This window comes from Macaca thibetana, chromosome 10 (assembly GCF_024542745.1).
Source record: "Macaca thibetana thibetana isolate TM-01 chromosome 10, ASM2454274v1, whole genome shotgun sequence".
Classification (NCBI taxonomy): Eukaryota; Metazoa; Chordata; class Mammalia; order Primates; family Cercopithecidae; genus Macaca; species Macaca thibetana.
Genome location: NC_065587.1, coordinates 55,554,220 through 55,578,815, shown reverse-complemented (window position 1 = coordinate 55,578,815; position 24,596 = coordinate 55,554,220). Strand labels below are relative to the sequence as shown.

The 24,596-nt window shown below is 46.2% G+C and overlaps 1 protein-coding gene across 1 annotated transcript in view; it reads right to left on the bottom strand.

Annotated features, from left to right (window-relative positions):
* The window catches only part of OSER1 (oxidative stress responsive serine rich 1), a 313,341-nt gene that overhangs the window by 145,862 nt on the left and 142,883 nt on the right, over positions 1-24,596 (bottom strand). The gene's annotated exons all lie outside the window — the stretch shown is intronic.

Genomic DNA, 24,596 nt, shown 5'->3' with positions numbered 1-24,596 from the left:
AGGAAGGAAGGAAACCTGCTTTCATTCATTCCATAACAGTCAACCAGTTTCTGGGCAGCCTTTGAGGACTTGTGATTCCCTCCCTGAGTCGGGCGCATTTCAGATCCATGATTTCAAAAAACATTGAAATTGGCTTGTGGACATCCCCCACCCCCACCCCCACTGCATGGTATTGGAGCCACCACAGAGTCTAGGCCCCCCTTTTTACAGATGGGTACACTGAGGCTCAGAGCAGGGTGTAACTTACCCAGAGCTGCACAGCTTGTCTTTGATGGCCAAGGTGGGAGCTCAGTCTCTGACGGCCCCTTCCCACTTCCTCGGCTCTCAGAACTGAGAAGTGAAAACCAAAGTTGGCCTGAGGGGACTCTCTCTGGGCCTTTTTTTCTCTTTCTGTCTCTGCCTCGGTCTCTCTCTTTTGTCTACTGTCCGTTCTATCCCTGCCTGTTTTTGTTCCTGTCTGTGTCTCTGATTCTTTTTCTTCCATATCATCTTACTCTCATTCCAATAAACCATTTCTCCTCTCCCCGCCATCCCACCCAGGGATCATAGCACACAAAAGTCCTTTTGTCTCCAGAGATAGTAAAATCTCCTCCCTCAGACCTTGCCCTGCAGCTGGGGCCCACTCCCTGCCTGTCTGGAGAGCTCCTCCTTTGAAGACCTGGGATGGAAAACAGGCCCTTTTCCGTGGAGTCCCTACATTGTCCTGGATGGAATGAGTTTTCTCATCCTGTGCATGTCACCCCCTCCCATCCCACCCCCCAATAAAGTCTTTTGAGATCCCGTGTAGTGGCTCTTTCTGGTCCCTCCTTCTCCCAGCTCCCAAGAGGGTCAAAAGACAAGGAATGGGAACTGGGTGGGGGAAGATGGGTGAGAGGAAAACCAGCTCAACTGGAAGACCAGGGGAAGGAACTAACAGCGCTTTGGGCCCTGCTCTGCAGAAGGTTAGATCAATGCACAAGTGCATGCACATACACTATTGCTCCATTTTACAGATGAGATAAATGAGGCGTGGAGTGAGTACTAATTTCTAAATGCTGGAAATGAGTGAAACAAGAGAATTAAGAGGTCAGGCGTCGTGGCTCATGCCTGTAATCCCAGCATTTTGGGAGGCCAAGGCGGTCAGATAGTTGAGGCCAGGAGTTCGAGGCCAGGAGTTCGAGACCAGTCTGGGCAACACAGTGAAACCCTGTCTCTACTAAAATTACAAAAATTAGCCAAGCATGGTGGGGCACGCCTGTAATCCCAGCTACTCAGGAGGCTGAGACACCAGAATTGCTTGAACACAGGAAGTGGTGGTTGCAGTGAGCCAAGACTGCACCACTGCACCCCAGCCTGGGTGACAGAGCAAGTCTGTGTCTCAAAAAAAAAAAAAAAAAAAAAAAAAAAGAGAGAGAATTAAGGACACTGTTGTGAGTTCATTATTCTTAGACTATATCTTTCCTACTTTATTTTTTGGAATGGGCTCTTGAAGGCAGTATCAGAAATGGAAAACCCAAGAGATCACATGGAATTCCCACCTTACAGTGGCACTTTTTGCTTGTCTCTTCCCTGGCACGGTGGCTCACACCTGTAATCCCAGCACTTTGGGAGGCTGAGGAAGGTGGATCACCTGAAGTCAGGAGTTCCAGACCAGCCTGACCAACATGGTGAAACCCCGTCTTTACTAAAAATACAAAATTAGCTGGGCGTGGTGGTGCGCACCTGTAATCTCAGCTACTTGGGAGGCTGAGGCAGGAGAATCGCTTGAACCCAGGAGGCAGAGGTTAAAGTGAGCTGAGATTGTGCCATTGTACTCCAGTCTGGGCAACAAGACAACAAAACTCTGTCTCAAAAAAAAAAAAAAAGAACAGATTCAATGAAGCTTCTTGAGCCTGTTTTTGTATCTGTAAAATGGGAATATTGACTGGGACAATTCAATGACATTAAGAACATACAATGCTGACAAAACTAACCAGTTCATAAATGCCAGTGGTTGTCATTCTCATTATCCTGGTGCTCAAGAAGGCGATGTGAGACCTGTTGAAACAGCATGGACTTTGGGGTCAGATGATGCTGAATTCTAGTTCTGTGTCGGCTCCTTCCTAGTTATGTGACCCCATGATGCCACTTCAGGGGGTTACATACACTTAAATCTCTAGAACATTTTGGGAAATTGACATAGGGTTAGCAAACTTCCCCCACCCCCATATAAAAATATTAATACTTTTTTTTTTTTTTTTTTTGAGATGGAGTCTGGCTCTGTCACCCAGGCTGGAGTGCAGTAGCACAATTTCGGCTCACTGCAACATTTGCCTCCTGGGTTCAAGCGATTCTCCTGCTTCAGGCTCCCAAGTAGCTGGGATTACAGGGGCTCACCACCACGCCCAGCTAATTTTTGTATTTTTAGTAGAGATGGGGTTACACCATGTTGGCCAGGCTGGTCTCGAACTCCTGACCTCAAGTGATCCACCTGCCTCGGCCTCCCAAAGTGCTGGGATTACAGGCATGAGCCACTGCGCCCAACCAAGAATATTAATACTTTTTAAAAAAAAAAATCGAACATACATTTATTTATTTATTTATTTATTTATTTATTTATTTTGAGATGGAGTCTCGCTCTGTCGCCCAGGCTGGAGTGCAGTGGCGCAATCTTGGCTCACTGCGACCTCTGTCTCCCAGGTTCAAGCGATTCTCCTGCCTCAGCCTTCCGTGTGCCACTATGCCCGGCTAATTTTTTTATTTTTAGTAGAGACCAAGTTTCACCATGTTGGTCAGGCTGGCCTCAAACTCCTGACCTCGTGATCTGCCCGCCTCGGCCTTCTAAAATGCTGGGATTACAGGCATGAGCCACCACGCCCAGCCCCAAAATCTAACGTTTGTTATCACTGTTGTTTTACAAAAGAAAGGGCATTTTAGTGCAACCCATGTCCATCCATAGTGGCTGAAGGTCCCTCTCAAGTGGTTGATAAAGCTGAAAAAAGACACTACGAGGAGAAAATAGGAATGTATCAATTAGCTATTTTAGAGGCAGGGCAAACTATGAGCTAGGTATTTCTATAAGGAAATGAAATAATTTTCCAAAAAACATACAGCAAGGAAACAGTAGAGCTGGAGTTTTCTGATTTTTCTGAGTCCAGAATTTGTTTCACTGTTCTCATTTCAGTTCTCTCTAACAGGATGAATGACCTTGATTTCAGAATCCCCAAGCAGGTGGTGAGATCCAAAATTGAGACAAAAGAAATGGGGCTGTTCCAAAAAAAAACCTAGGTGGTAGGTGTCTAACATGTAAGGGAGCTAAAACAGGGTGTGCAGGTTTCAGCAGCAGGTTGAATTTAGAATGGGGAAGGAGACCAGAGGAGGCACCAGACAGGATGACTTTGTCCCATTGGCCTGGAGGCAGACCCATGTTTCTCCACCCCTCATATCACCCTCCAGTTTGTAACAGTATCTTTGAATGACGATCTGATTAAGGTCGGTCTCCTCCATTAGTCCACAAGTTTTGGGGGTACATCTACTTTGCTCATTTCCATATCACCAGAATCTAGCACAAGGCCTGGCACATAGTAGGTGCTCAATAAATATGTTAGATGAAAGCAAGATAACACCTCTATGTACTAGCGGTGACACTCCAGGCATGCAATTTCTGTCCTTCAGTCTCTTCATCTCAAGGTTTAATTTAGGCCGGGCGCGGTGGCTCAAGCCTGTAATCCCAGCACTTTGGGAGGCCGAGACGGGCGGATCACGAGGTCAGGAGATCGAGACCATCCTGGCTAACACGGTGAAACCCCGTCTCTACTAAAAAATACAAAAAACTAGCCGGGCGAGGTGGCGGGCGCCTGTAGTCCCAGCTACTCAGGAGGCTGAGGCAGGAGAATGGTGTAAACCCGGGAGGCGGAGCTTGCAGTGAGCTGAGATCCGGCCACTGCACCCCAGCCTGGGCGACAGAGCAAGACTCTGTCTCAAAAAAAAAAAAAAAAAAAAAAAAAAAAAGGTTTAATTTAAATGTGATAACGCCTGTATGCAGCTCCCAGCATCCAGTAGGCACTCACTAAACACAGTTCTCCACCTGCCCCTCCCTCGGTTATCCCACTACTTCCTGCATGGTGACACACCCATAGTTTGGAGCCATAAAACCCAACCCAGGTTGGACTCTCACCTCTCCAGCCCCTTCTGCTCAGGCCCTGTCCTCAAATTGGGGGGCTGATGCCCCCATACACCTGGCTCTGGGTTCCCCTAACCCCAGAGTGCAGGACTGGGACCCGAGTGGACCTCAGGTCTGGCCAGGTCGCCATTGCCATGGAGACAGCAACAGTCCCCAGTGGCAGGTTCCCTAAGTGACTGGTTACTCTTTAACGTATCCACCCACCTTGGGTGATTAGAAGAATCAATAAGATAACCGGGTGGTGGCAGCTGGCCGCACTCACCGCCTTCCTGGTGGACTGGCTCCTGGTGGCTCTGCTGCTGCTGTGAGCGGGCCCCTGCTCCTCCATGCCCCCGGGTCTCCGGCTGGGTGGGCTTGGCCATGGTCAGTGTGAACGCGCCCCTCGGGGCTCCAGTGGAGAGTTCTTATGGTAAGTGGGGCTGGGGGGAGACTGGACAGGGCGGGGCTGCGGTCAGCTTTGGGAGGCCGTGGGACACCTCCCCGTGTGTTTCTTACGGGCCCAAAGCCCCTCCTAGAACTCCACTGGAAGGGCAGGAAGCCCCACGGAGGCAACGTGACTGCTTCCCTAAGCTCTCAAGCCGGGGCATGGCCTGCTTGGTGCGAGAAGTGCTGGGAGGGGCCCAGAAGCCCTGAGGCAGGAGCTTGGCTCATTTTGTCTGTCCAGAGGCCTTCCTGGGAATGCATCTCGGTGGTCTTTTCAAAACCCCACAGAGGGTGGGGCTTGGAAGCACCGTCCTGCTTCGCTGCGGGGCAAATTGAGGTCCACCGGGAGAGCCTTGCTGGGCCTAGGTCACGTTGCTGGTGCATTGTCAAGCTGGGCGTGGGACCTGGGCGCCTGGGTCCCTCCGCACCTCCTTTGGCTCTGGATAATGGGAAGGAGGTAGAAAGCGCCGCGCAGCGTGGAGCGCTGGAAAATGGGAATATCTTGTGCGGACGCGTGAAACTCAGATGCAGGGCAAGAAAGCGTGTGTTACTGGGAGTGAAAGGCTCAGGCTCACTCCTTAGGGTGAGCCCCACATTGGAAGTAACCCAATGTCCCTCAGCAGAGGGAAGACAGGTAAATAAAGCTTGAGGCGTCTTTACAATGGAATGCTATCCCATTGTTCAAGGAAAAAACGCATATCTGTGTGTGACAAGGAAGAACCTCTCAGTTACATTAAGTGAAAACGGTACACTGAAGAACTGTATAGTTGCTGATAGTGAAACGGATATAGATGTATACATGTACATACACGTCATAGATGTATATATGTACACACGCGTATACATGTACATTCCACGCATATAAAATTCATGGAATGACACGATGAAATTGTTGACAGGTTTGTTTCTGAGGAAGGAAATTCAAGAGAATCTTTTATCTTTTGGGGATGCATTTTGGATTTTTAAAAGTTGGGTGCATTTTATAAACCTGTTCAAATCACACACCCGCACAGAACTTGGCCTCTGGAATCCAGTAGACTTCGGGTCTAGTTGTGACTCTGTCGCACGACTCAACATTCATGTGCCTCTTGCTTTCTTTCTGAAGTGGAGACAGGATTAGGAGGTATCTTAAGATCACGGTGGATGCCGTGGGGAGCAAGGGTGATACCACGCGCGTTGCAAAGATGTAATCAACATTTATGTCATCATTTGCTGAAGACAGAGGGCCAGTGAATGACAGAATCAGGGCCTGATCTCCTGACTCTAGTCAGGCAGAATCTGCTTTGACCCCCATCAAACAGGAATATGTGATGCACTGGAAATGGCAGAGGCTGAAGAAACCAGCAGCCTGGGAACCCATCCCACATACCAGCTGTGTGACCTTGGGCAAGACACTTCCCCTCTCTGAACCTATTTCCTCATCTGTAAAATGAAGATAACAACAGGACCTATCTCCCAGAGGGTGGGGAGATTAGAGGAGATAGCATAACTAAAGGGTGAGGCCACCCTTAATCCACAGTTTTAAGACCTAGAGTAAAGATGCCAATGGATGACTTGGTTGAACCTGTGGCTAGAGGAAGACATTGTCTCTCAAAGGGGCCAGACAGCTTCTGGAGAAGGACAGCCCAGGTCATAAGGCTAAGCTAGGGGTGAACAGAAGGCCCCACAGTGTCTCTTAAAGGATGATACAATAATATAACCTGACAGCCTTTCACTGTCTCCCAAGTTTCTGCACCTTGTAGGGTGTCCTCATCTCTCTTCATCTCTGCCCCTGTGTCGTACTCATTATATAGCAAGCATTCAGCAATTATTAGAATGGTTGCATGTATCGATGGGTAGGTGGGTGAATGGATGGATGAATGGGTTAGTGGATGTTCTACTATTATCTCTCAGACAGCTGTTTCATTTTCCAAACAGCCGTCTGAGATAAATAATATTGTAATCTCCAAGGACAGAAGAGAAAACTAAGGTTCAAGATTAAAACACACACACACACACACACACACAAAAAAAAATATCATGACTCGAGACCTGACACAATCCAACTGTTGCTGGCCCTCTGCTCTAGGCCACAGATATGGCTGGATAGAGAAAGGAGAACTCCAATGACCTTGCAGCACATCCATAAAAAATGAGCACTTTTGTCCTGGGGCAGTGGAACATTCGCTGCAGTGTATATGTAACTGTGTGTATGTGTGTGAGAGTGGCTGAAAGACCCTGATTTGATATTTTTGATAAAATACATCTGGGTTAGCATCCTAGCATCCTAGATCCACCTTTCTTAAAAAAAAAAGAAAAAAAAAAAGCTGTGTGGTCTTATGAGTCAAATCATTACCCCTCTCTGAGCCTCGCATGCTTTATCTGTAAAATGAGCTAGTGAAGTCTGCCGGGAGGCTCCAGAAAAAAAAAAAAAAAAAAAAAAAAAAAGAAAAATTCACTTTCTGAGAAAAGAAACAAGTGCTCCGAGGAAACAAACCCCTCTCCCAGGCCAGGCGCAGTGGCTCATGCCTGTAATCCCAGCACTTTGGGAGGCTGAGGCAGGCAGATAACTTGAGGTTAGAAGTTTGAGACCAGCCTGGCCAACATGGCAAAACCCCGTCTCTACTAAAAATACAAAAATTAGCCAGGCATGATGGCACGTGCCTGTAATTCGAGCTACTCGGGAGGCTGAGGCATGAGACTCACTTGAACCTGGGAGGTGGAGTTTGCATTGAGCCAAGATCATGCCACTGCCATTGCCACTCCAGCTTGGGCAAGAGAGCAAAACTCTGTCTCAAAAAAACAAAACAACAAAATAAAAAACAAACAAACAAAAAAAATAAAAAACCTTCTTCTGGGGTTCCCTAATGGGGATAACATTAATCATCTTCTAAGATGACTATAGTAGAGGTGCATTGGTGAGTCAGGGACATGGCACATAGCACAGCCTCAGTTAGAGACAGAGAGAGACATGGCTGTTATGAGGATCAAATGGAAGAACACATGAGTGCTTAGAACAGTGCTGGGTCCAGAGTAAGCACGCAAGAAATCATCGTTGTGGTTTCATGTTTTTGAGCTTTAGCAGGACGCTAAAGAGCTGCTCTTTGGTGTGGTGATGCTGGGCGGACTTGGCCCTCCCTGGACTGCCGGTGCTTCCACGGCACACTGGATTTGGCTTTGCGGTTCTCCTCATGGCTCTGATCAGATAGTTGCTGGTGTGAATTGTGGACCGGTGCTTCCACGGCACACTGGATTTGGCTTTGCGGTTCTCCTCATGGCTCTGATCAGATAGTTGCTGGTGTGAATTGTGGACCGGTGCTTCCACGGCACACTGGATTTGGCTTTGCGGTTCTCCTCATGGCTCTGATCAGATAGTTGCTGGTGTGAATTGTGGACCGGTGCTTCCACGGCACACTGGATTTGGCTTTGCGGTTCTCCTCATGGCTCTGATCAGATAGTTGCTGGTGTGAATGGTGGACCGGTGATTCCACGGCACACTGGATTTGGCTTTGCGGTTCTCCTCATGGCTCTGATCAGATAGTTGCTGGTGTGAATTGTGGTGTCTGGCTCTCCCACCAGACTATAAACTCCGTGAGCTCTGGGACCTGAGTAGTTTGTTCAGCCTTGTTTGTCTCACAATGTCTCACATGGTGACTGGCACAGAAGAAATGCTCAATAAGCATTTGTTCGATGAGTGAAATGATGGGCTGAAAACAGTGCTACAGCGATGATCATCAATGTCAGCCAGATCCCACTCTCTTCCCTTCCTTCCTGTCTGCCCTCCTCACTGCATTGGCTTTGGTCCTTGTATTTGCCCCATTGTAACCCAAGCTGGCTGTCCCAGCATCAGTTGTTATGTCTGGACTTATGTGCCCGAAGCTGCAGGCAGGAGGAGAAGAGGTTTTCCTCAGTGCCCTTGTTTCTTTTATCCAAAAGCAAAACTTCCCCAGAAACCTCCTGGTTCAAGGAAAACTGGGAAGACAAGTATGTAGTGGGAAGAGATGGGAAAGCCAAGACGGGCCTAGACCAGTGATGTTTCTCTTGGGGTGTGGCACACTCCTGCTTCAAACAGAACTGAGGCTCTGGTATAAGTGAGTTTCTCAGCCTTAGCACTGTTGAAATTTTGGCCTGGAAGATTCTCTGTGGTGGGGGGCTGTCCTGTGCATTGTAGGATGTTAAGCAGCATCCCTGGCCTCTACTCTACTCCCTAGGTGCCAGTAACATCTCTCCCCATCAGTTGTGCCCATGAAAAATGTCTCCAGAAAGCCAAATGTACCCTGGAGCACATCTAACCCCAGGGTGTTATAGGAGAACAAGGTAGTTCTAGGGAGTGTCTACCACAGTGGAGTAGAGTAGACTGTGACTCTTGTGGTGTTCTGCATTGAGTGCCAGGTCCTTGCTCAGTGCCAATCTGGGACTACCCTGAGTAACTGTGAGGATGAGATGCTAAGCATACATATCTGTGTGCTAACCTGACTCCTGGCCTTATGACTTTTCTACCCTTATTTTCCTTTCAACAAGTTTCCCTTGGTTGTTTATTTTGCTTCTTTGGTAGTTGCCCATTTCTGTAAGTACCTCGAATCTCCTTGTAGGAAGGGTAGGTGGTTAGGGGAAGGATGGATGGACAAATGATGTGATGAGTGGGGAGATGAAAAGATGGTGGGTGGGTGGATGGATGGATGGATGGATGGATGGATGGATAAGAAGGGGTGAGCTGAGGTGGTCTGGAATAGCAGCGCCTTCAAGTGCTCTAGACAGGACAAGTGAAGAGATAGGTGATGTCAACAATCTTCCATCAGGGCAATACTGCATATCTGTTTTTCAGTGCCGGGTGAGCCTAATTTTTCCAGCTATATAAGCCTAGTCCCTTTGACCAATAGCATCAGCTTGAGGACCAATCCGAGGCCATTGTCGGAGACAGTTTGGTGATGTGGCTCTGTCCCTTGAAGCTCTGTGATGATGGTGCTTTGCTTCAGTTCTCTGTTCCTCAGTTTCTTCACCCATCAAATGAACCTTGGTTGTTGTGAAGATTCCATGAGCTAATGAAAGAGAAAAGGTAATAGAAGCTATAACAAATATGCTGTGTCCTTGTGAAGGGTGGATAGGCCCAAAGTTGAGTAGGACCCCAGATGCTGGCTGGCTATGGGACTGTGTTCAATATCAGGCTATGGCAGTTCCCACCCTTCATTCTCAAAATATGGCCCCTCTCCAGCCCTTCCCCAATCTCCCTCCCACATCACCTTCCCATCCTACCTCAATTCAGTCTTCAGCCCCTATGATTCACAACCCTGGTTGCACATAGGAAACTTTTTAAAACAAATTTTGGGACTCCACTCCAGACCCAGTGAATCAGAGTCTCCTGGGGTGAGTTCCAAGAATCTGTAATTTTTTGATCTCCTTATGTGATTTAGGGTATGCAGTTCAGTTGAGGTATGGAAACCACTGCCTCACTTTGTCCCATTTAGTAAACAGAGGAACTAGATACCCAGAGTGCATTTTGCCTCCACCCAGAAGCCTCCCGTATTCATTAATTCATTGTTCATTTGTTCATTTCTTCAACAAACTTCCATTGGAGGCTTATGGTATTTAAGGCATTTTGTAAGGCACTGGGGGAACACAGGAGGATAAAACTCTGTTTCATGTGGTGGCTCATGCCTGTAATCCCAGCACTTTGGGAGGCCGAGGTGGGTGGATCACCTGAGGTCAAAGACCAGCCTGGTCAACCTGGTGAAACCCTGGCTCTATTAAAAATACAAAAATTAGCCAGACATGTTGGTGGGCCTCTGTAATCCCAGCTACTTGGGAGGCTGAGGCAAGAGAATCACTTGAACCCAGGAGGCTGAGGTTGCAGTGAGCCAAGATCATGCCACTGCACTCTAGCCTGGGCGACAAGAGTCAGACTCTGTCTCAAACAAAACAAAACAAAACAAAACAAGCCAACAAACAAATGAAACCAAAAAAAAACAACTTTGCCTCAGATCTTCAACAGTACCCAGTTTGGCGGGTAGACAGACAAGCCAGCAGCAACCAAAGACAGAGTGCCATGATAAGGACAGAGAAGGCACCATGGGATACAGAGGGACTTAGGAGAAGGGGAAGGGGTCACCGACTTCTTGACCCTGGAGGAGTAGACTGATATCTAAGCTGGAACCTAGGTTTAGCAGGAGTCAGCTGGGAGAGGAGATGGTGGAGAAGAGTGTTCCCAGCTGAGGGAACAGCATATGAAAAGGCCTGGAGCCTGGCCCCACACCGCTCTGATTTTACTTGGATTTGACTGCAATTAATTCCGTCCTTTACTGAAAGTATCCCGAGACTTGTCTGGTTGTTTCATGATTGATTAATCTTGTTCCTAAAAGCATGCTGAGACTGGGCACAGTGGCTCATGGTGGATTACACACCTGTAATCCCAGCACTTTGGGAGGCTGAGGCGGGTGGATCACTTGAGGTCAGGAGTTCAAGACCAGCCTGGCCAACATGGTGAAACCCAAACATTAGCCGGACATGGTACCAGGTGCCTGTAATCCCAGCGACTCAGGAGGCTGAGGCAGGAGAATCACTTGAACCCAGTTGGTGGAGGTTGCAGTGAGCCGAGGTCACACCACTGCACTCCAGTCTGGGCAACAGGGGGAAACTTGTCTTAAAAAAAAAAAAAAAAAAGCCTGCTGAGATGCTTAAGTGAAGGAATTGCACCTTCCGTTTTTCCTGACTCATATGCCTGTAGCATAAGGAAGGAAGGAAATTTGTTTTCATTTAAGTTCCTTTTATGTAATGGGCAAGATGCTAGCTATTTGATATGTTTTCTCCCATTTAAGCCTTTTTCGCAATAGCCCATCCAAGTAGGAAGTATTACCTCCATTTTGTAAACAAAGAAATTGAGATTCAGAGTTGTTAAGTTGCGTTTCCCTGCATCACCCAGCAAATAGGTGATTAAAATCTACTCTGACACCAAATCTTCATTCTTCCAGTTATCACGTCATAATAACATCCAAGGGGGCTGGGTACCATAGTGGTTAGCAGCTCAAGTCAGGCTGCCTGGGTTCAAACTACCACCTACTAGCTGTGTGACCTTGAGTAAATGACTCAATCTTTTTTTTTTTTGAAACGGAGTCTTGCTCTGTTGCCCAAGCTGGAGTGCAACGGTACGATCCTGGCTCACTGCAACCTCTGCTTCCTGGGTTCAAACAATTCTCCTGCCTCAGCCTCCTGAGTAGCTGAGATTACAGGTGCCTGCCACCATGCCTGGCTAATTTTTTGTATTTTTAGAAGAGATGGGGTTTCACCGTGTTCACCAGGCTAGTTTTGAGCTCCTGACTTCAAGTGATCTACCCGCCTGATGATTCAAGTGATTACAGTCCTGAGCCACTGTGCCCGACCGACTCAATCTTTTTTGCCTCAGTTTCTTCATCTGTCAAATGGGGCTGATGATAATACCATTTACTTCATAGGGTTGTTGTGAGAAATAAACGAAGTCAATATTTGTAAAGTGCTGAATGCCTAGTACATAGAAAGTGCTATGTGAATTTGAACTATTATTATTATTATACCTATAGAGTGTGCACCTACTATATGCAAAGGATTGGATGCTTACTAGGTGCTAGCATCATTGTAGAAACAACAGAGATGACTAAGGAATAGATAACTGGTCCCAGGATGCAACTGTCTCTGGCTGGAGAGTTAGGACAAGGCTTTGTTAAGAGCCTTCTGGGGCCCTGGGATTCCCAGGGTCTCCTTTTGGGGGTGCTGGTTCATAGATGTTACAAGGGGACCGTGTGGCTCCTTCACAGAGGAAGAGGCAGATGAGAGGCATAGAAAGGGAGGGGACAGACCTATCCTCATCAGTGACCTGGGCGATGGCTCTGGCCCTGACCCTAGGTGGCTGTTTGTGACTTCACTCAAGTCCTCCTGCTGTTTCTCCATCTCCTCTTTTTTTTTTTTTTTTTTTTTTTTTTTAGACAGAGTCTCAATGTCACCCAGTGGCTCTATCTCTGCTCACTGCAACCTCCACCTCCCGGGTTTAAGCAATTCTAATGCCTCACCCTCCAAAGTAGATGGGATTACATGTGCGCACCACCACACCTGGTGAATTTTTGTAGTTTTGGTAGAGACGGGGTTTCACCATGTTGGCCAGGCTGGACTCCTGGCCTCTTGTGATCCTCCCACCTCGGCCTCCTAAAGTGCTGGGATTATAGGTGTGAGCCACAGCACCCAGCCTCCATTTCCTCTTTTGAGAAACGGAGGTATGACAACCACCTTGTTCAGCGGTCGTCACACAGTATTCCCTGGGTCCTAAGAGTCAGGAAAGATGCTGCAGGGTTCACTTTGAGGGTAATGTGGGTAGGGACGTGTTCAAATGGACTAGGGCTTAGCCTCCCCCCACCCTTTAACCTCTGGCTCCATCACAGACACTTCTTTTTGACTTTTGTATATTTCTTTTTATTTTATTTTAGAGACAGGGGTCTCACTATATTGCCCAGGCTAGCCTCAAATTCCTGGGCTCAAGCAATCCTCCCACCTCAGCCTCCCAGCCCCTGGGATTACGTGTTCATGCCACTGCACCCAGTGCTCTGTTTTGACTTTTAAATGGAATATTTATTGGAGGGTCTCCACAGTTCAAAACTACTTGGAAAATCAGAAGACCACACCAGTGTGTTTCAAACTGCAATCTTAACCCAGGAACATAGGTCATGCAATTTTTTTTTCTTTTTTTTTTTCTAGATGGAGTCTTGCTCTGTCACCCAGGCTGGAGTGCAGTGGCACGATCTTGGCTCACTGCAACCTCCGCCTCCTGGGTTCAAGCAATTCTCTGCCTCAGCTTGCTGAGTAGCTGGGATTACAGGTGCCCACCACCACGCCCAGCTACTTTTTGTATTTTTACTAGAGACGGGCTTTCACCATCTTGGCCAGGCTGGTCTTGAACACCTGACCTCGTGATCCACCTGCCTCGACCTCCCAAAGTGCTGGGATTACAGGCGTGAGCCACCATGCCCGCTGGTCATTCAATTTGTTGGGGTTGTATTAGTTCAGGCAATCTAGTTTGTGTAACAAGCAAACACAAACTTTAGGTTATAAGTTTTTTGACCTCTGTGGCATAGTCATCCAGGGACCCCTAAAGTCACCCTAGCCCAGGGAGACACTTTCACTTCTACTCACATTCCATTGGTGAGAACTAGTCACATGGCCCTTGCCAAATGCAAAGGGGTCTGGAAGATGTGGTCCGTAGCTGGGCAGGACTAGCTCTAAAGTTCGGAAAGGGGAGCATGAATTCGTTGGTACACAGTTGATTGTCTCTGCAATAGGGTCATGCTTACACATCCCTCCATACACACACGTTAAATATGTATAACAAGTGTAAATATACTATTTAAAAAATTATCTTTTTTTTTTCGGTTTTTGTTTTGTTGCTGTTTTGAAACAGGGTCTTGCTCTGTCACGTGGGCTAGAGTGAGCCCCAACCATGGTTCACTGCAGCCTCGACCTTCCAAGCTCAAGCAATCCTTCCACCTAAGCCTCCCAAGTAGCTGGGACCACAAGTGCATGCCACCATGCCCAGCTAATTATTTTATTTTTATTTTTTTTGTAGTGACAGGTCTTGCTGTGTTGCATAGGCTGGTCTCCTACTCTTGTCCTCAAGCGATCTTCCTGCAGCAGCCTCCCAAAATGCCGGGATTACAGGTGTGAGCCACCGCACCTGGCCTTTACAGGTTTTTTGAGATAAAATGTTTCCATAAAAAAGTGCATAGATAGACACAAAGATAGCAATAAAGCAACTGTGACAGAATGCAACCAGTTGGTGAATTTAGGTGAAAGGATACATCAGTGCTCACTATAGTAGTCTTTCAAACTTTAGTTAAAGTTTGAAATTTTTCAAAATAAAATATTGGAGAAAATGAAATTCTCAAAATTTGCTAGACCTATAAATAGAATAAAACAGTAAGATATAACTAAAGTAAGATTTGGCCGGACGCAGTGGCTCATGCCTGTAATCCCAGCACTTTGGGAGGCTGAGGTGGGTGAATCACTTGACCCCAGGAGTTCAAGACCAGCCTGGGCAATATGGCAAAAACCCACCTCTACAAAAGACACAAAAATTAGCTGGGCATGGTGGTACACACCTGTAGTCCCACCTACTTGGGAGGCTGAGACAGGAGGATGCTTGAGCCCGAGAGGTGAAGGTTGCAGTGAGCTGAGATTATACCACCACACTCCAGCCTGGGTGACAGAACATAATCCTAGTGCTTTGGGAGGCCAAGGCAGAAAAATCGCCACCACACCTGGCCTTAAAAAATATTTTTACTGAAGTATAACACTCAACACAGAAAAAGGTGCAAATCATCAATGTATCACTTTATGAAATTTCACATTTTAACAAAAGAATGAAATAAAATAGAAAATATCATAGAGCATTTCATGTAGTAAGAGTAAGATACATGTTTTTGAAATTTTTGTTTTATTTACATATATTTATGGATTTGTGCTTGTGGTTGTGATAATAGCAAAAATTTATGGAGTACTAACTGGGGTTTTATACATATTAACTCCTAATTCTCAAAATGTCCCTATGGGTCGGGCGCAGTGGCACACGCCTGTAATCCCAGCACTTTGGGAGCCTGAGATAGGTGGATCCCTTGAGGTCAGGAGTTCAAGATCAGCCTGGCCAACATGGTGAAATCCCATCTCTACTAAAAATTCAAAAATTAGCTGGGCATGGTGGTGTGCACCTGTCATCCCAGCTACTCCGGAGGCTGAGGCAGGAGAATCTCTTAAACCCAGGAGGTGGAGGTTGCAGTGAGCCAAGATCATGCCACTGTACTCCAGCCTGGGCAACAGAGTGAGACCCTGTCTCAAAAAGAGAAAAAAAAACCAAACAGCATACTTTGTATTAGGTGAACCCACAAAGTTCAGGGGCCGATTTTAGGTAGTCCACAGACAAGCACTTTTAAATCTTTGTGCATTTATTGTATGTTAGAAAAATTTATACATAGCATATTAAAGCATTAATATAAAATATCTTTTAAAAATTAATCTATGTCTTCAAAAGACAGGAAAATATCAAGTAAACAATTATAGATAAATAAAGTACAGTAATAGGCAGAAGTGGTAACAATTGTATGAAGAGGAATACAAGTGTCTAGGCCTTGGGGGTCACACACTAAACTTGGCATCAGAAGGCCCAGATCTGGGACCCGGCTCATTTGTTTTCTAGCGCTAGGCTGTTAAATCCTTGTATAATACCATGGCCCAGGCACTATTCTAAACACTTTATAAAAATTAACTCCTGGCCGGGCATTGTGGCTCACGCCTGTAATCCCAGCACTTTGGGAGGCCAATGTGGGCGGATCACCTGAGGTCAGGTGTTCAAGACCAGCCTGACCAACATGGAGAAACCCCATCTCTACCAAAAATACAAAATTAGCCAGGCATGGTGGCATATGCCTGTAATCCCAGCTACTCGGGAGACTGAGGCAGGAGAATTGCTTGAACCCGGGAGGCGGAGGTTGCGGTGAGCCACGATCGCGCCATTGCACTCCAGCCTGGGCAACAAGAGTGAAACTCCATCTCAAAAAAAAAAAAAAAAAAAAAAAAAAAATTAACTCCTTGGCTGGGCACAGTGGCTAACACCTGTAATCCCAGCACTTTGAGAGGATGAGGTGGGCGGATGACGAGGTCAAGAGATCGAGACCATCCTGGCCAACATGGTGAAATCCCGTCTCTACTAAGATTACAAAAATTAGCTGGGCATGAAACATGCCTGTAGTCCCAGCTACTTGGGAGGCTGAGACAGGAGAATCGCTGGAACCCAGGAGGTGGAGGTTGCAGTGAGCCAAGATCGCACTACTGCACTCCAGCCTGGCGACAGAGCGACACTCCGTCTCAAAAAAAAAAAAAAAAAAAAAAAAAAAAACTCCTTGGTCAGACATGGTGGCACACACTTAAATCCCAGCACTTTGGGAGGCTGAGGCAAGAGACTCACTTAAGGTTAGGAGTTCAAGACCAGCCTGAGCAACAAAGTGAGACCCTGTCTCTCCAATAAATAAATAAATAACTCCTTTAATCGTCACAACCGTCTATTGAGGTAGGTACTGTCATCATCCCCATTTCCCAGGAGAGAAACAAAGTCTCAGAGAGATTAAATAGCTTACTCAAAACCAAGCAGGGCATGAAAGGCAGAGCTAGAATTCAACACCAAAGATTGTATCAGAAAAGGCAACACTGACTGATCAACCCAAAACACGAGAGGAGAGTTTACCTCTCCTTCACGCAGTTGTCCAGCATCCCCCAATTCTTCCTCCCTAGGTGGAAAACGGGCTTTTTTTTTTTTTGAGACATAGATAGAGAGATAGATAGACAGGTGTGTGTGTGTGTGTGTGTGTGTGTGTGTGTGTGTGTATATATTTTTTTTTTTTTTTTGAGACAGGGTCTTACTCTGTGGCCCAGGCTGGAGAGCAGTGGTGCGATCTTGGCACACTGCAACCTCCACCTCCTGGTTTCAAACAATTCTCGTGCCTCAGCTTCCTGAGTGGTTGGGATTATAGGTTTGCGTCATCACCACGCCCAACTAATTTCTGTATTTTTAGTAGAGATGGGGTTTCGCCATGTTGGCCAGGCTGGTCTTGAACTCTTGACCTCAAGTGATCCACCTGTCTCGGTCTCCCAAAGTGTTGGGATTACAAGTGTGAGCCCCCAGGCCCGGCCAGGAAGATGGGTTTTATCTGAACCACTGGGCACTACTGGGATCAGTAGAATTTTCTGTATCATTCTGGGATCCACATCCTCCTCTGAAAATGGGTTTAATAATGCTAGTTCTATTTACCTCTCAGGGTAGCTCTGCTGCTCAAGGGGATAGAGGCAAGAGTGTCCTGCAAACTGCAAAGAGTTCCTTGAATGTAAAATGTTAGTATGTATTGTTAATGATATTGACCAAAGCTATGTTACCGTGTTACAGTGAAGCTTAATTAAAACAGTGAATGGAAGGGCCTTGGTTCACATACAGACAAAGTCAGCTGTGAATAATAGCCATAATAGTAATGTGGTTATGCAACTGAAAATATTGATTTATCTCAAAATTGGGATATAGTTAGATAGGATCTTTCTTACTAGCAAGTTAACACATTACGTCTATAACTAAAAAATCAAGAAGTTTTGATTTCTTGAGAAGTCAGTATAACCATGATGTTTACAAATACAAACAAGAGGCTGGGCACAATGGCTCACGCCTGTAATCCCAGCACTTTGGGAGGCTGAGGCGGGCAGATCAGTAGGTCAGGAGTTCGAGACCAGCCTGGCCAACACAGTGAAATCCTGTCTCTACTGAAGATACCAAAAAAATTAGCCGGGCATTGTGGCGGGCACCTGTAATCTCAGCTACTCTGGAGGCTGAGGCAGGAGAATCTCTTGAATTTGGGAGGCGGAGGTTGCAGTGAGCCGAGATTGTGTCATTGCATTCCAGCCTGGGCAACAAGAGCAAAACTCCATCTCAAAAAAAAAAAAAAAGAAATTGGGCTGGCCACAGTGGCTCATGCCTGTAATCCCAGCATTTTGGGAGGCTGAGTAGGGGGATTGTTTGAACCCAGGAGGTCGAAGGAATAGAAATAAATGAAAATTTCAAAGGAAAAGGGAATAATTAAACACGATTTCAAACAACCTCAAATGTACCTGGAAACAGTTGGGATGGGAAGTCATGAAGGGAATGGGCAGAGTTAGAGAAGGTCAGAGTGCAGCCATGTTTCACATCCCAACTTAAACTCCAACAGCTTTGTGTCACCCTTCAAATACAACCCGAGCTCTTTTTCTTTCTTTCTTTATTTTTTCTGAGACAGAGTCTCACTCTGTCGCCCAGGCTAGAGTGCAGTGGCACGATCTTGGCTCACTGCAACCTCCGCCTCCCAAGAAGCTGGGATTACAGGCACGTGTCACCATGCCTGGCAAGTTTTGTATTTTTCGTACAGTCGGGGTTTCACCATGTTGCCAGGCTGGTCTCGAACTCCTGACTTCAAGTGATTTGTGCACCTTGGCCTCCCGTGAGCCACCGCGCCCGTCCCTGAGCTCTTTTCTTTGACCAAAAGGCCCCCACAGGCTCTGGCTTTTGTCTGATAGTCTCTCATCTTTCTCCCTTTGCTCACTGCAGTCAGCCACACTGGCCTTTTAACAATCTTTCAGTCACACCAAGCACATTCCTGCCATTGGGCCTTTGTTCTTGCTGTTCCTTCTATGAGCAGCCTCCCTTGAACGCCCAAATCGAAGCCTGCCCCACCTCCATCCCTTGCTAGCAATACCATTATCCTCTACAGCCCTGAAATTAAGCATTCCTTGATCTGTTTATCATCTGTCTCCTTCACAGAAGTTCCATGACAGCAGGGAGTTAGGCTGCCTTGTCTCCTGCTGTATCCCCAGCATGGAGAACAGTGCTTGGCACACAGTAGGCACTCCATAAATATTTGCAGAATGAGCAAATACAGATGGGGACAGCTGAGTCAGTAGGGTGAGCAGCTGGACGGGCCAGGGGTGGAGGGAGAAAACGGCAGCCTCTGCCTGGGCCTTGCCCTGGGTAAACAGGCCTCCCTCTCCCCAGACAGCCACTGTTTGACGACTGTCTGCCATGGGCCTGGCTGAACCTGGGCCGCCAAGCTGCCAACGCCTCCGTATTCTCTGGGACAAGCAGTGGAGGCAGCCATACCTCCAGGAGAGTTTGTGAAGGAGCAGGTCAGAAAGTTGTTCAAACAGGCATGAGGAAGGGCGGAGGAGGGGGGAGAGAGGGAGACAGCAGGCGGCCCTGCCCTGGGCAGAGCCAGAGAAGCTGGAGGGAGTTCTGGGCGCTCTCCTGGGCAGCTTCCCAGGCAAACTCAGCTGTCTGCAGGATTCAGCTGCCTGCAAGGCTCAGTGCTGGGAGCAAGGAGACCCAGGCTGTGGTCCCAGCTCTAGCCTTGACACACACAGGATCTCAGGTACTTGCCATTTGTAGGCCTTAGCTTTCTCACTTGTAAATTAAGAGGCCATGGGCAGATTAGTAGCTTTCAAACAGTTTTTGTTGTTGTTGTTGTTGTTTTTTTTTTTTTTTTTTTTTGAGACATAGTCTCAATCTTGTTGCCCAGGCTGGAGTGAAATGGTTCGATCTCGGCTCACTGCAACCTCCGCCTCCCGGGTTCAAGTAATTCCTCCTGCCTCAGCCTCCCGAGTAGATGGGATTACAGGCACATGCCACTACCACCCAGCTAATTTTTGTACTTTTAGTAGAGATGGGGTTTCACCATGTTGGCCAGGCTGGTCTCGAACACAACAAGATTCTATCTCTGCAACAGATACAAAAATTAGAGGCTGGGCCCGGTGGCTCACACCTGTAATCCCAGTACTTTGGGAGGCTGAGGCGGGCACATCACTTGAGGTCAGGAATTCTAGATCAGCTTGGCCAACAATGGGAAATCCCATCTCTACTAAAAATGCAGATATCAGCCAGGTATGCTGGAGTGCGCCTGTAATCCCAGCTACTCAGGAGGCTGGGGCAGGAGAATCTCTTGAACCCGGGAGGTGGAGATTGCCATGAGCCAAGATCACCACTGCACTCGAGCCTGGGTGACAGAGCAAGACCCTGTCAAAAAAATAAATTAAAAAAAAATCCCAACTTTCACATCCTTTAAAAAAAGTGAAGGTCTAGCAACCCTGATGCCTAAGAAACAACAGTCTCCCGGAGCTCCTTTAGATTCGCGTGCCATAGTCCCCACTATTCCTTGGTGTCCCCACATGGAAGCTTATTAATGAACAGAAATCACCATGTTTGCTGTATTGTTTTTCTTAGAGGAACGTGTGAACTTTGCTCACACCCTGTGTGTTCCTTTTATTTCAGTTACTTCTCTGGGTATTGAGAGCACTTGAGTGTGGGACCCCTGATCCCTGAGACCAAAGCGAAGTTCATTTATTTGCATGAGCAATCTTCTGTTTCATAGATTTACCATGTTTTTAAGCGACTACAAGAAAAGTTTAAATCATGTCTATGGCTTACATTCTATTTCTATTGGCCAGCACTGGCCGGGTCCCTCGGATTCTATAGCAGTGTACAAGCTTGCTGCTAACTCATGCTGCCTCCATTTTCCATTCTTGTGTAGACCAATCCCAGTCAAATCTCTCTCGGGCTGGGGTCTTCTCCCCACCCCATGGTTATCTTTGGTGTCTCCACCCTGGTTGCCTGGCCACCTGTCTGTCCAGAGGATCCAGGCTCCAGAACTCCGGGCATGTCTTCTAGAATTCTCCACATGGGAAATCTCACTCCCAGCCCCCATCTGGCAGCCATTGTGTTGTTTTAATCAGACATTCACATAAAACAATAGTCAATTTGAAAGCTAAATACACATCCATTCTTCTGTCTCCAGCCTGTAAATTTACCCCAAATCCAGTAATTTGGGGGGTGGAGTTGGTGGGGAGAGGATTTTTTTCCCCCGCCTTCTCCAGGGCGAGTCATATCGTTTTTCTGGAGATAAGGTGGACCGAGTTTGGGGGAAGAACACAGGTCCGTCTACAGTGAAGGCTCTGACTTTGTTCTTGGAAGAGATAGTGTGGTGGCTCCTCTGGGGAGATGAGATGAGAGAATCCTGAAGACTTAAGGGGCCAGGAGGAAAAGGAATCTTGTCAATGACAAAGACATCTTCAAATGAAGGGGCTAATATGGTAGTGGCTGAGAATTTGTGCTGCAGTCAGGAGGGTTTGGGTTAGAGCTACATCCACAGTATGACCTTGAACAGGTGACTTTACCTCTCTGATCTTCAGTCTCCTCATCTGTAAAATAAGGATAAGAATAGACTTGATTTCCACCTCAACAAGAAGTTAAACGTGATATCCTAGCACTGTGCTTTGCACATAAAGGCTCTATAAATGTCAGCTATCATCATAAAGAGCCCAAAGTGGCATTTGGAGTAAATTTGATTTGTTTTTAAGATACAGGGTTTGCTGTGTCACCCAGGCGGGAGTGCAGTGGCATAGTCAAAACCCACTACAGCCTCAAATTCCTGGGCTCAAGCCATCCTCTCACCTAAGCCTCACAAGTAGCTGGGACTACAGGCACGTACCACCATGCCTGGCTGATTTTTGTATTTTTAGTAGAGGTGGGGTTTCACCATGTTGGCCAGGCTGGTCTCAAACTCCTGACCTCTGGTGATCCACCCACCTCAGCCTCCCAAAGTGCTGGAATTACAGGTGTGAGCCACTGCGCCAGGCCTTAATTAAACTTTTAATTTAGGTTCAGGGGGTACATGTACAGGTTTGTTACGTGGGTATAGTGTGTGACACGGAAGTTTAGGCTATGATTGAGCTCATCACCCAAGTAGTGAGCATAGTACCCAACAGGCAGTTTTTTAGCCCTTGCCCTTCCTCTAGAAGTCTACAGTGTCTGTTGTTCCTCTGTTGATGTCCATGTGTACCCAATGATTAGCTTCCTCTTACAAGTGAGAACATGCAATATTTGGTTTTTTGTTTCTGTGTTAATTCACTTAGGATGATGTCCTCCAGCTCCATTCACGGTGTGGCAAAGGACACGATTTTGTTCGCTTTTTTAGTTTTTATCTTTTTGACACTATCCTTGAACTTGGTTGAGGTTTTGTTCTCTTTTATGGCTGCATAGTATTCCATAGTGTATATGTACCACATTTTCATTATCCATTCCACTGTCGATAGGCACTCAGGTTGATTCCCTGCCTTTCTATTGTTTTGTTTTGTTTGAGCTGGAGTCTTACTCTGTCGCCCAGGCTGGAGCGCAGTGGCGTGATCTCAGCTCACTGCAACCTCTGCCTCCTGGGTTCAAGAGACTCTCCTGTCTCAGCCTCCCAAGTAGCTGGGATTACAGGCATGTGCCACCAGGCCTGGCTAATTTTTGTATTTTTAGTACAGACACAGTTTTACCACGTTGGCCAGGTTGGTCTCGAACTCCTGACCTCAGGTGATCCGCCCACCTTGGCCTCCCAAAGTGCTGGGATTACAGGCGTGAGCCACTGTGCCTGGCTGATGTCTTTCTATTGTGAATAGTGCTGTGTAGAACATATGAGTGCATGTGTCTTTTTGGTAGAACAATTCATTTTCCTTTGGTTATATACCAAATAATGAAATTGCTAAATTGAATGGTGGTTCTGTTTTAAGTTCTTTGAGAAATCTCCAAACAGCTTTCCACAGTGGCTGAACTAATTTACATTCCCACCAATGGTGTGTAAGTGTTCCCTTTTTTCCACAGCCTTGCCAACATCTGTTATTATTATTATTATTTTTTGACTTTTTAATGGTAGCCATTCTTCAGATATCAAGGGCACGGACAACAAAAGAAACTTAATAGTCATTTTGACTAGTGTGAGATGATATATCGTGAGTTCATTTGCATTTTTCTGATGATTAGTGATGTTGAACATTTTTTCATCTTTGTTGGCCACTTGTACATCTTCTTTTGAGAAGTGTCTGTTCATGTACTCTACCCACTTTTTGTTGGGGTTCTTTGTTTTTGCTTGTTGAATTGTTTAAGTTCCTTATAGATTCTGGTAGATTCTAGTTCCTTGTAGAATTAAGTTCCTTGTAGACCTTTGTTGGATGCATAGTTTGCAAATATTTTCTCCCATTCTGTAGGTTGCGTGTTTACTCTGTTGATAGTTTCTTTTGCGGTGTAGAGGCTCTTTAGTTTAATTAGGTGTCACTTGTCAATTTTTTGCTTTGTTGCGATTGATTTGAGAGGATTTAGTCATAAATTTTTTGCTAGGGAGATTTTTTTTTTTTTCAGACAGGGTCTTGCTCTGTCACACAAGCTGTTAATAACTTAACAAACTGAGTCCCCAAGAGGACAGGTGATTCGGCCAAAGTCATACAGTAAGTTAGTGGCAGAGCCAAGACTAGAATGGTGGACCGTGGGAGTTGGAAGGGAACTTTGAGGTTGTTAGGTAGCCTTTCCTAAGGCAAGGCCCCTTAGACAAGAAGGATTCTGTTGTTAGATGTTTGAAAAGTACTGAATTAAAGAAAGCTGCACAAATTTCATTGTCAGAGAATTTCTCAGAGTTCTTAACACATGACAATGCTTTGGCCACTCCAAGAAATGCCTTCAGTGTATAGGGCCCTGAATTAGTTTCAAGAGTCCCTAGAAGGACATTACCACCTATGCAAGCTCTCCCTGCTCTCAGACAGAGAAATGCTATATCTTAGATATACTCCCAGTTGCTTTTAAAAAACAGGTTTCTAGGGCCTGGTGTGGTGGCTCATGCCTGTAATCCCAGCACTGTGGGAGGTTGAGGCAGGCGGATCACGAGGTCAGGAGTTTGAGACCAGCCTGATCAACATGGTGAAACCCCATCTCTACTAAAAATACAAAAAAAAAAATTTGCCGGGGGTGGTTGTGTGCCCCTGTAATCCTAGCTACTCAGGAGGCTGAGGCAGGAGAATTGCTTCAACCCAGGAGGTGGAGGTTGCAGTGAGCCAAGATCATGCCAGTGCACTCCAGCCTGGGCAACAGAGCGAGACTCTGTCTCAAAGAAAAAAAAAAAAAAAACATATATATATATGTTTCTAGATTTTTTCCCACAGTTGCTTGTCATTGTGCAAATTGTTATCATTGTGCAAATTATATGATTTTTTAAATTATACTACCAAATTATCTGTAGCTGGTATGTAGGAATATGGTTGACTTTTTTTAATAATCTCATTTCTCCTTTTTTTAAAGTAAGAAATATTACAAATGTACAGAAAAGTATAGAGAATAATATTATGAACATTGATGTATCCACCACTCAATTTTGTCAAATCTTACTAAATGACCGTGCTTTCTTTGGCTGTTGTTTGTTTTAATGACAAATTAAACATTACATTTAGAGTTGAAGCCCCTCGTCTTCCTGACCCATCACCCTGCCACCCTTTTCAGTGGTGATCATGGTCACCATTTGGTATTTATCATGCGTATTTGGTATTTATCTGGTAATGTGTCATTACCAGACACATTTTCACAGTTCTACCATACCTGGCTATATAAGCAAAGTAAAATATTTTGCTTATCTGGAAAATTTATTTCAATGATATACTGTACATATCCCGTAGCAACTTCCTT